Source organism: Hippocampus zosterae, chromosome 3 (assembly GCF_025434085.1).
Source record: "Hippocampus zosterae strain Florida chromosome 3, ASM2543408v3, whole genome shotgun sequence".
NCBI lineage: Eukaryota > Metazoa > Chordata > Actinopteri > Syngnathiformes > Syngnathidae > Hippocampus > Hippocampus zosterae.
In genome coordinates, this window is record NC_067453.1 from 12,268,590 (window position 1) to 12,278,111 (window position 9,522).

A 9,522-nucleotide genomic window follows, 5' to 3' on the forward strand; every position below is an offset into this window, starting at 1 on the left:
CAATGAGACTCACTTGTGTCCAGTTAGGGGGAAGATTCAATGCTTGCTGCAAATTACTATCAGAATCCTTCCCGAAGCAATGTTTTGTCAAGATGATCTGTAAAAAGTTTCCAAAAAATTATGGTCAGGTCAGGTGGCACAATAAGAAATGTGACATTATTTTTTTCTTTTCATTAAAAGGTTGTGTCAATTATGTAGGCCCACGGACGAATCTGTGGTAGTCCCTGTTACTGCTTATTTTTGTTTTTGTTTTCAGATTCAGAAAACTTTATTTATCCCTGAGGGGCAATTAGAGTTGTGCGAGTTGTTTTGTTTTGTTTTTAACTGGAAATTTCCCTTTCAATGACAACGTTGTTAAAATGCACAGACAACAAAACCGATCCATAATTCAGGACAGCACCACTAAACCACATTTTAGCTATCTTGGAGATGAAGAATTGCTTTGCTTTTCTCATCAAGAGTCATATGGTTCAATTTTAAGAGTCCCACAGGGATGGAGCTACACCGTGGCTAGGGGCTGTGACAGCCCCCCCCCCCCCCCAGAAATCTGTTCAGCTCAAGATAAGCATGATATTCTAAAATATATTTCAAATTATTTTCTCAGCCTCTCTATGTACCGGTCAATGCCCACATTGGCACCGGGAAACAATAAATTTCAAGGCTCTAACTGTCATCATGGTTAAAATTATGGTCTAGTGCTCAGTTCAATCACACATTTTGGCTTTTGGACTTTTTGTGGCTTCTTTCATCCATTTTTTTCCAAAAAAAGGAGATGCCTCAGCAATCCATTGATCAAAACACACACTGCTGGATACTTGACTTCACGGAGAGTAACAGAATACAAGTACTGGTGTTTCATATTCAGCATACTCCAAAAAAAATTAAAAACTGTATTCCATTATAGTTACAGGAAAGAAAATTAACTTTTTAAGCTATAAGCAAAATGAAAATGCTAATTCCTCACCAAGACCACCCCCAAAGTGGGGTTTTTCTCCATTCACTCATCTCCGAGCATTCCTGCTCTGTTCTGCTCATTCTAGCTCTGTCCTATGCGAGAAAATTATTTGGTCCACAATCTTATACCCTGTAGTGCCCCTGCAAACTAAGCTAGGACAGAAACGGGTCCTCAAGTCATTTGGGTACCTCAGTTAAAAAAAATAAAATGCTTGAGGAATTTTTTTTTTTCTGCCTTACCTGCTACCTGCTTATTTGTGTGTTCACTAACAGAAAGAAGAATCCAAGCTTACCGGAGAAACAGCTGTTCATGCAAGGCATAACAATAACACGTCACCAACGCGGTAAAAAGACCTGCTTCAAATTGCACATTGAGAACATTCATTCATTCATTCATCTTCCGAGCCGCTTGATCCTCACTAGGGTCGCGGTGGGTGCTGGAGCCTATCCCAGCTGTCTTCAGGCAGTAGGCGGGGTACACGCTGAATCGGTTGCCAGCCAATCGCAGGGCACACAGAAACGAACAACCATTCGCACTCACACTCACACCTAGGGACAATTTAGAGTGTTCAATCAGCCTGCCACGCACGTTTTTGGAATGTGGGAGGAAACCGGAGCACCCGGAGAAAACCCACGCAGGCCCGGGGAGAACTTGCAAACTCCACACAGGGAGGCGGGAGCTGGAATCGAACCCGGTACCTCTGCACTGTGAAGCCGACGTGCTAACCACTGGACTACCGGGCCGCCATTGAGAACATATTGCAAATAAAATTTTTGAGTTAACGTCTGATTTAATATTATTATTATAAAATAAACAGGAGTTTGGTACTCAGAGAAAGAATGTAAGCTTGATGGGTTTTTCTTCCTAAATGCACCTTGTTCTTGACAGAGCCCATGGCATGGACAAAAGTGATAACTTCTAAAAATTCATGGAAATAAACATTGACCCATGACTTTCTTTTTGAAAAAAAAAAATCACAGCAAAATGGGCTAAAAGGAGCAGCATCGCCACCTCGTTCGGCCAAATGGTGTACATAGAAACCGGGACTTCAAAGACAGTGGTTCCACAACTCCACAAATTGGCTGTAACCCAAGAAGTGTATGCACAGCTGCCCTTATCACATGCATTGGCCTTTTTTTGTGGGGGAGGGTGGGGGTTGAGATGTATAGATTTGGACAGAAAAGAACACTTGCACTCAATAGTTGTCTTACAAGAAACATGTTTGTTTTGTTTGTAGTATTATTTTTGTTAGAGGATTTTTCATGGCCATGAATGGGTCTTCATTGTGTACCATTGAATAATAGCTCTATTTTGTTTATTTTACATTGTGAGTTAGTTCCTCAGGAAATGCTAACTTTCACAAGCATTGTTGTTGTAGAAAAGGTGCTTGAACAGAATATATATATATATATATATATATATATATATATATATATATATATATATATATATATATATATTGCTGCAAATTCCTAATAGCACAGCAGGTGGTTAGTGAGCAATAATTTATTTGTAATGAATATTGACTTTTTTTTTGATGATTGATATGCCGAGACAGATGCTGACAAATATTTCAAATCACAATTCTGCTTCAATGAAAAAATATTTGTATGTTGTTGAATCTCTATATATGTTTTTTATAATCATGGATCATTGTAAATATCGTAGAAGTCTTATGCAGTAAGAAAGTAATAAGTAAACAACCCCTGGAAAACATAATGGAATCACCAGTCTCAGAGGATATCCATTCAGTTGTTTAAATGTGTAGAATAAAAAAAGCAGATGACAGATTTTACAAAAAACAGAAAATGGGCAGCAAAACAAATGGGAGGAAACTGCAGTCAACGTCTGTGACTGAACTATAAGAAACCGAATGAATATAGAATGGAATTGACATTCTGAAAAGCTAATCAAAACCCATCATTAACACCTAAACAAACAAGCAAAAAAGGAAGTAGAAGGAAAATCAATCGTGAATGGTGGATGACTGAAAAATAGTCATATTCAGTGATGAATTGCAAATTTGAATCCGGCAAGATACTGGAAAATTGTTTAGTGCAATTCGTTCCGTCAGTCCGTCACCGTTTCAGTCAGTATTTCAGACTGAGACATGTGTACTTGGTCTGGCCATTGTCGGCGACAGCTAGTCACCGTCCATGTCATTTTCATGTTACACACTTGCACTTCACAAGATGGCACCCCAAAAAACAACACACACACATGTGTACATACACACAGACTGTTTATGTTGACATTTTGGGTACTTTTTTCATCACATCCGGGACGTCCCATCTGGGATGATGAAATAATATTTCAAGACGAATATGCATCTAGCCATAGAGCAAAACTATGAAACCATTCTTTGACGAAAGACACACAAGGTCAATTTGATGGCCTGTAAATAGCCCAGAAGTCAATCTAATTGAAAATCTTTGGTAAAAGTTGAAGAAAATGGTCCACGACAAAGCTCCAAGCTGCAAAGCTGACAGGACAAATCAGAGAAAGTCGGAGCCACATTGATGAAGAGTACTCTTTATCATTCATTAAATCCATGCCTATGAGACAGAGCTGTTCTAAAAACCAGATGTAGTGCAACAAAGCACTAGTGGTGTATTGAAGTGCTCTTTTGTTGTTGTTTTTTCATGATCCATCCACTTTCAACACATCTTATCCTGAACGGGGTTGAAGGTGCAGGGAATTACTAGAGCCAATCACAAATGACTGAGGGCGGAAGGGAATCTACACCCTGAACTGGTTGCCAGTCAGTCGCAGGGTACATATGGAGACAAAGAAACATTCACACCCACATCGACACGTCACCGAGTGGAAACCGACCTCACGCCGCCCATTCACAAGTCAGGCCAGTGTACCACTACACCATAAACAACTGATTTCCAAAATTGCTCTTTTAAACAAGGGTATTTCGAGCCTTGTCAAGCAGCCTGCATCCATTAAGATGAGGAAGACTTGCAGAACATGTCGCAGTCATAAATTATGCTGAGATGATAGAACTAAAATTCAAGACCTACTTGAAATGAATTATGACAACTTCAAACAAAACGGCGAGACCCACTGCTCCTTCCCAAAGCCCATGAATTGTTATCTGATTAATGGATTGGCTTCTTTGTAATTACCTGGCCTGTAGTGACATGCATGAAGGACATGCTTGAAAAGCAAGAAAGGTCATGCCACCTCTACATGATTTGGTGTGGTCCGGTAACCGTGGATCAGATGGTAGTCATTTCCGTTTTGGTGAGAGAGAAACATTCGGCTGCAATTTAAGCGACAGACTATAAATATACAGTGTGAAGCTACAGTATGAATAAAGTACTTTATTACTTTAGCCAACATATTCCAGCTCTTTGGCTGTTTCATGATGTCATAATTGTATACAGCAATGATCCAATATCTGAACATAAGACTAATGAACCGATCATTCTATACAATAGCCATTATGAGACATACAGTACATCCAGATTCAGGGCACACTGAAATGTTTCTCTTTCATTCTACACTCACTTAGTAGCTGTACTACTATCATTGCCATCATTCCAAAACTGAATGTCACTGTTTAGAAAATAAAAAAGAGCAACAACAAGTCCATGCAACCACTATAACTTAGTCATGTACAGTCACTACTTCACTCTTGCTGCTTATTAGTCTCGCCTTGCATATTAAATGTGCTGACAGATATTTTAACATTTATGTTTATATTCTTATTATGTGCGGTTATAGTCCACAAAGCAGTTTTTTTCCCCAATTGTTGGACATGGGACACAAAAAAAAGGTCTATTGTATGCCGTACTATTCCATTCTGTTCCACTCAATTCTATTGTATTCTGATTCTGTTCGACACGACTGCGACCTCTTTGGGATATGTTGAAGTTCACAAAAAATTATTTTACTACAGCACACAGAGTCTACAAAAAGTAGATCACTATTTAACAGAAAATTTATGCCACAGCTGCCGTAAATTAAAATAATTGGTTATATTATTTATTTTACTTTATATACACACACACACACACACACACACACACACACATGTTCTGATCCGCTTATCCCAACTGTCTTTGGGCAGGAACCTGAAACAGTTGCCAGCTAATCGCAGGGTACACAGAGACGAATAATCATCCGTGCTTACACTCACACCTACGGACAATTTAGTTTAGAGTGTTCCATTAACCTGCCACACATGTTTTTGGAATGTGGCAGGAAACTGGAGTACCCGGAAAAAAAAACACACAAACACAGGGAGAACATGCAAACTCCACACAAGAAGGCCAGAGCCAGAATCGAACTCTGCACTTGTAAGGCCAATGCGCTTGAGTGTGACAGTGTCTTATAGTCAGTCTTATAGTGTGTGTGTGTGTGTGTGTGTGGTTGTTCGTCAATGTGTTTCCAGTTGGCAACCATTACAGGGTGTACGCCCGTGTCACTGAAAATAAGCAGATCAGAAAATGGATGGATGGATATAGATATATATTCAAACATCAAATTGAATCAAACCAGGAATTGTGTGCATCATTTCACCCCTAGTACTCCACATGTAAGTATTGTGCATTCAGTGATACAGTTAGTGAATTGTGTGTTGTTGTTGTTGATTTTTTTTAATCCAAGTTGTTCATACAGTATATTGAGTCATACTCAACCGAGGTGGCTTTTGTTACCATTTTCAGGCATCTTTAATTTAAAGCAAAGTGTTGTGATACTACGAGTGCTTGTATAAGCGTAATGTTGTAAATATGGAATGCAAATGCTGCAATCTGGTATGGTACCAGTGATTGTAGTATACCGCGAACATGAATAAATGGGTCGAACGCTTACAAATTGGCCAAAAACTGGGAACACATTGGTTTGGTTGGCCTTCAAAATAAACGCCGAGCCTAACGTCCTGGTGAAACAATAATGTGCAAAAACAGCTCATTTTCTATTTTCATTTAAAAACAATGTTTAGCTTCTTTGATACAAGATGCAAAGTCAATGAGTCTTGAGCCATCCAGTCTCAGACAGCGTAACACCACGAACACACACAGTCAGTCTCTTTCTTTTACCAACTGGCCCACAAGTATGTGAACAAACCTTCGGGTGGGGACAAGTGAGGGGTAAATGTTGATACAGCAGCACAGCACAGCTCCCTATTGTGAGTCCCTGCAGAGTGAGCAGTGCGGATGTTAGTGCGCCCCGGTCCTAGAGAATAGGAACTTTCAGGAAGGGCCAGAACAAAGAGTCGGCCGAGCTCTCCAGTGTGTCACACTATGTGACAGCAACACATTGCTGCTCTTGTTTACCACCAGAGAGAATCAGCCAGTGGTTCCCACAGGAAAAACTTCCACAAACAAAACTTACAATTGTTTTGTAATCATCGTGATCCAGCACGCAAAATCTGCGACCATTAGCCATGTTTGATGTCAGTGACGTTTGACTTTTTTCATTTATAACCTGGGACTGCTCTGAGGAAATCGACGGCAAGGATCCGACGGCTTGGACCACATTTTTTGCTGCACAGCAAGTACAGGGAAGGCATAATAAGTAAAGTTCGAAAACATTCTTTGTAGGCAAAGGGACTGGTGGCGTTTTGAGTCTGTGTTGGGTCTTGTTGAAATGCACACCAGCATTGCTTCTAAGTACTACACCAGCATTTGTCACTAAGTACTAACAGTCAGCATAAAACGAGTCTTGCAGTCAAAAATGTGGCCATCAAGCGTGTCCCTCATGGAGATCAATAGCTTAAAGGGGAGAAGATGCACGCCTACTTCAGCGCCTAACTACATGCAGGAGGGATACACGCTGAGTGTTCCATATTTTGACATTACATCAATAGAACACATCAGGTGTTCTTGCTTATTTTGTGTAATAAGAATAATGCAAGAAATAAAATCATACAAGAGGCACAAACTGTCATTGAAGCTTAAACAATTGTGTTACCGATTAAATCCATGATACCATTTGCAATGCAAGGTTCTGAAGGATGTTAGCATCTAAAAGGAGGTAGATCTTCAGCAAATTCCACATTTGTGAGATTTCTGGATCAATGACGACAAAATAAAGCAGCATCCCTTCCAAAGCACAAAAACGGCAACTTGCTTTACTATATATACGCCTCGCAACAAGATCCATTTTCATTTTAATTCCATTTGAAAAATGTTTTATCTTGTCTGATTGACTTGGGTTGACAGAACGGATTCTGTTATGCGTACACATGAGAAATTATGTTCACATCTGATGGGATTTGACGTTTCACCCACAAGTTATTGGCTGTTGTTTCTTTCATCATCCGCTTCACAATATGTGGGTACATCCTCAAAAGAATCCCGACCCGTCATAAAAATGAAATGCCGATCTCTCAAAAACCCTAGACAAAGCCGTAAGCAAACAAATAATCCCACAAGCAACAATAGATTTTGAGCCGGGCCCTCTCTCAGGTCCAATATCAATTTCACAGATGTTCTTTTGGATAGATGTATACAAATTCCCTCAATTTATATTCCAATATATAATCCCACAACCAACAATAGATTTTGAGCCGGGCCCTCTCTCGGGTCGATTATCAACTTCACAGATGTTCTTTTGGATAGATGTATACAAATTCCCTCAATTTATATTCCAATATATATTCCAAAATACTTCTTCCTTGCAAGGTGGAAGCTGAGGTGAAATGCGGGGTGAATGAATGTAAGCCCTGTATCTGAGTCACATGAGCAATAAGCAGCTGTTTAAAGATGCACAAAAGACAAGGCATACTGGCCACATCCACCCAAAAAAATAAGCATGCCGACTACCTCCAATGAGGAAATCTACTTAATCCAACAGTAATGTAGCTTCTATGTAATGTTGCAGTTGGGCTATTGCACTGTCTTGGAAGAACCCAGAAAACAGGTCATTTTCTCTGTGGGAAAATGGCATTGTTTGCATATACCGGTACTCTAAATACCCAAAATAAACGATTTTGAAAAAAAATAAAAAAACAGATAACATACTCTGTATGAATGAAAAAAATCTACTTTGAGTGTCATTCAAGTTACCAAACTGCATCATGATTTAATTTAAATATTCCACGTTATTTATCTCTTGCTTCATCAACATCTCTCATTTCTTTCTCTCTTTTTTTTTTTTCCACAAATCTAAAATGTTGGAAATCGGTGAATTGGATATACTGTGATGTATCGCCGACAACTTATTCACTACTTGTCAAGCTCCGAGACCAGCTCTGAGGAAATTAAGTTGCGGGAACAAACGTGGATTCCACTACCAGTTCAAAACTCATTAGCATTTTAACTTTGTTATGTCAGATCATAAACACCACGGGGAGTCAATAGCATGCTGGAGTGCAGAAATTCACTAAATCCTGCTTTGACAGCTCTCAGTGTCATGCAGTGCCAAGTGCAATCACAATACTTCAGTCAGTGAAGTGGTCTAAATATTGTGGGCATGCCCAAAAATATATTTAGTGGTCCGTGGTCGAATAGTAATTGCCAACTCTTTAGAGTTTAAGTTTCAGAAATATCTTAAATTTGCATGACGTTCCTACGGCAGGTCCGTGCTTCAAATTCTCGAGTAAAACGCCGAGAAAAACAAAACGTGACAGGAAATAATTTCAAAGCTATGCGTTTCGGTAAACCAAACAGCAGTCGCTTACCTGAAAAGAATTTTGGAGTCACAACAACCTGTCAGACGACACAACTCTCGCAGCTCCAACACAAACTTTCCAGTCGATGCGTTGTCTTTTAATTCGGTGGCCTCCAGACAGTCCCAATCACCGCCGCCGTGATGACATTCCTTTTTTTTTCTCTCTCTTGAGAATGACACTCCTTTTTATGGCTGGCAGTTTGGGGTGTCTTCTTCACTTTCGGGGTGTACTCTGTGCGTCTCTGATGATGATGAAGAAAGTTGCTCTGGTTTGAGAGTTTGGACGAGCAGGAAATGAAGCGGAGGAACATTAATCTCATACTGACTCCTAGAGGCGCGCCCGGGCGTTGAGGGAAATTTATTGCTGGAGGGGGAAAACTGACGGAAATTAGAATTGACACTGAACGACACTGAAGTGTACGTTAAACAATACGTTAAAAATGTCGGAGGGTTATACAGTACTGTAATATAATAAAATCATGTATACTTTGATTTATTGCAGATGGATCGTGACTCGTGAGCAAAACAAGCAAAAATGTTTAGGACTTGGGCAATTAACAGAATGTTGGGAACACATTTTATGAAGGAAAACGGTTATTTAACTACAGATTTTTTAATACAGTTCTTCTAATTCGAAATATGTTTGAGGGAAAAATAAATAAAGCACACAAAAATTATTAGTAAAATACTATTAATAAATAAATAGTACGTGGCTCTGTTATCCAAATAAAAGATTTCCTTGGATTTGTATCATGTATATTTTTAAAGTTTTGTTTTATTTAGTATAAATAAATACATTTAGGTGGGACTGATGTTGGATTTAACGGAATACAACATTTAATTTGTTAAAACAGCAGCATGGTGGTTGAGTGTGCTTTATTTCTGGTCCTCTCACGTTCTTGCCTGGGCTGAGTCTCAATGGGTTAAAATCATCAAGG

The 9,522-nt window shown here is 39.4% G+C and overlaps 1 protein-coding gene across 1 annotated transcript in view; it reads right to left on the minus strand.

Moving 5' to 3' along the window:
- The window catches only part of tspan9a (tetraspanin 9a), a 202,738-nt gene extending 193,849 nt beyond the window's left edge, over window positions 1–8,889 (minus strand). Inside the window, exon 1 of the mRNA XM_052061785.1 lies at window positions 8,595–8,889. The gene's annotated coding sequence lies outside the window, so the exon portion shown is untranslated. The remainder of the gene's footprint in view (window positions 1–8,594) is intronic.
- Window positions 8,890–9,522: the final 633 nt, after the last annotated feature.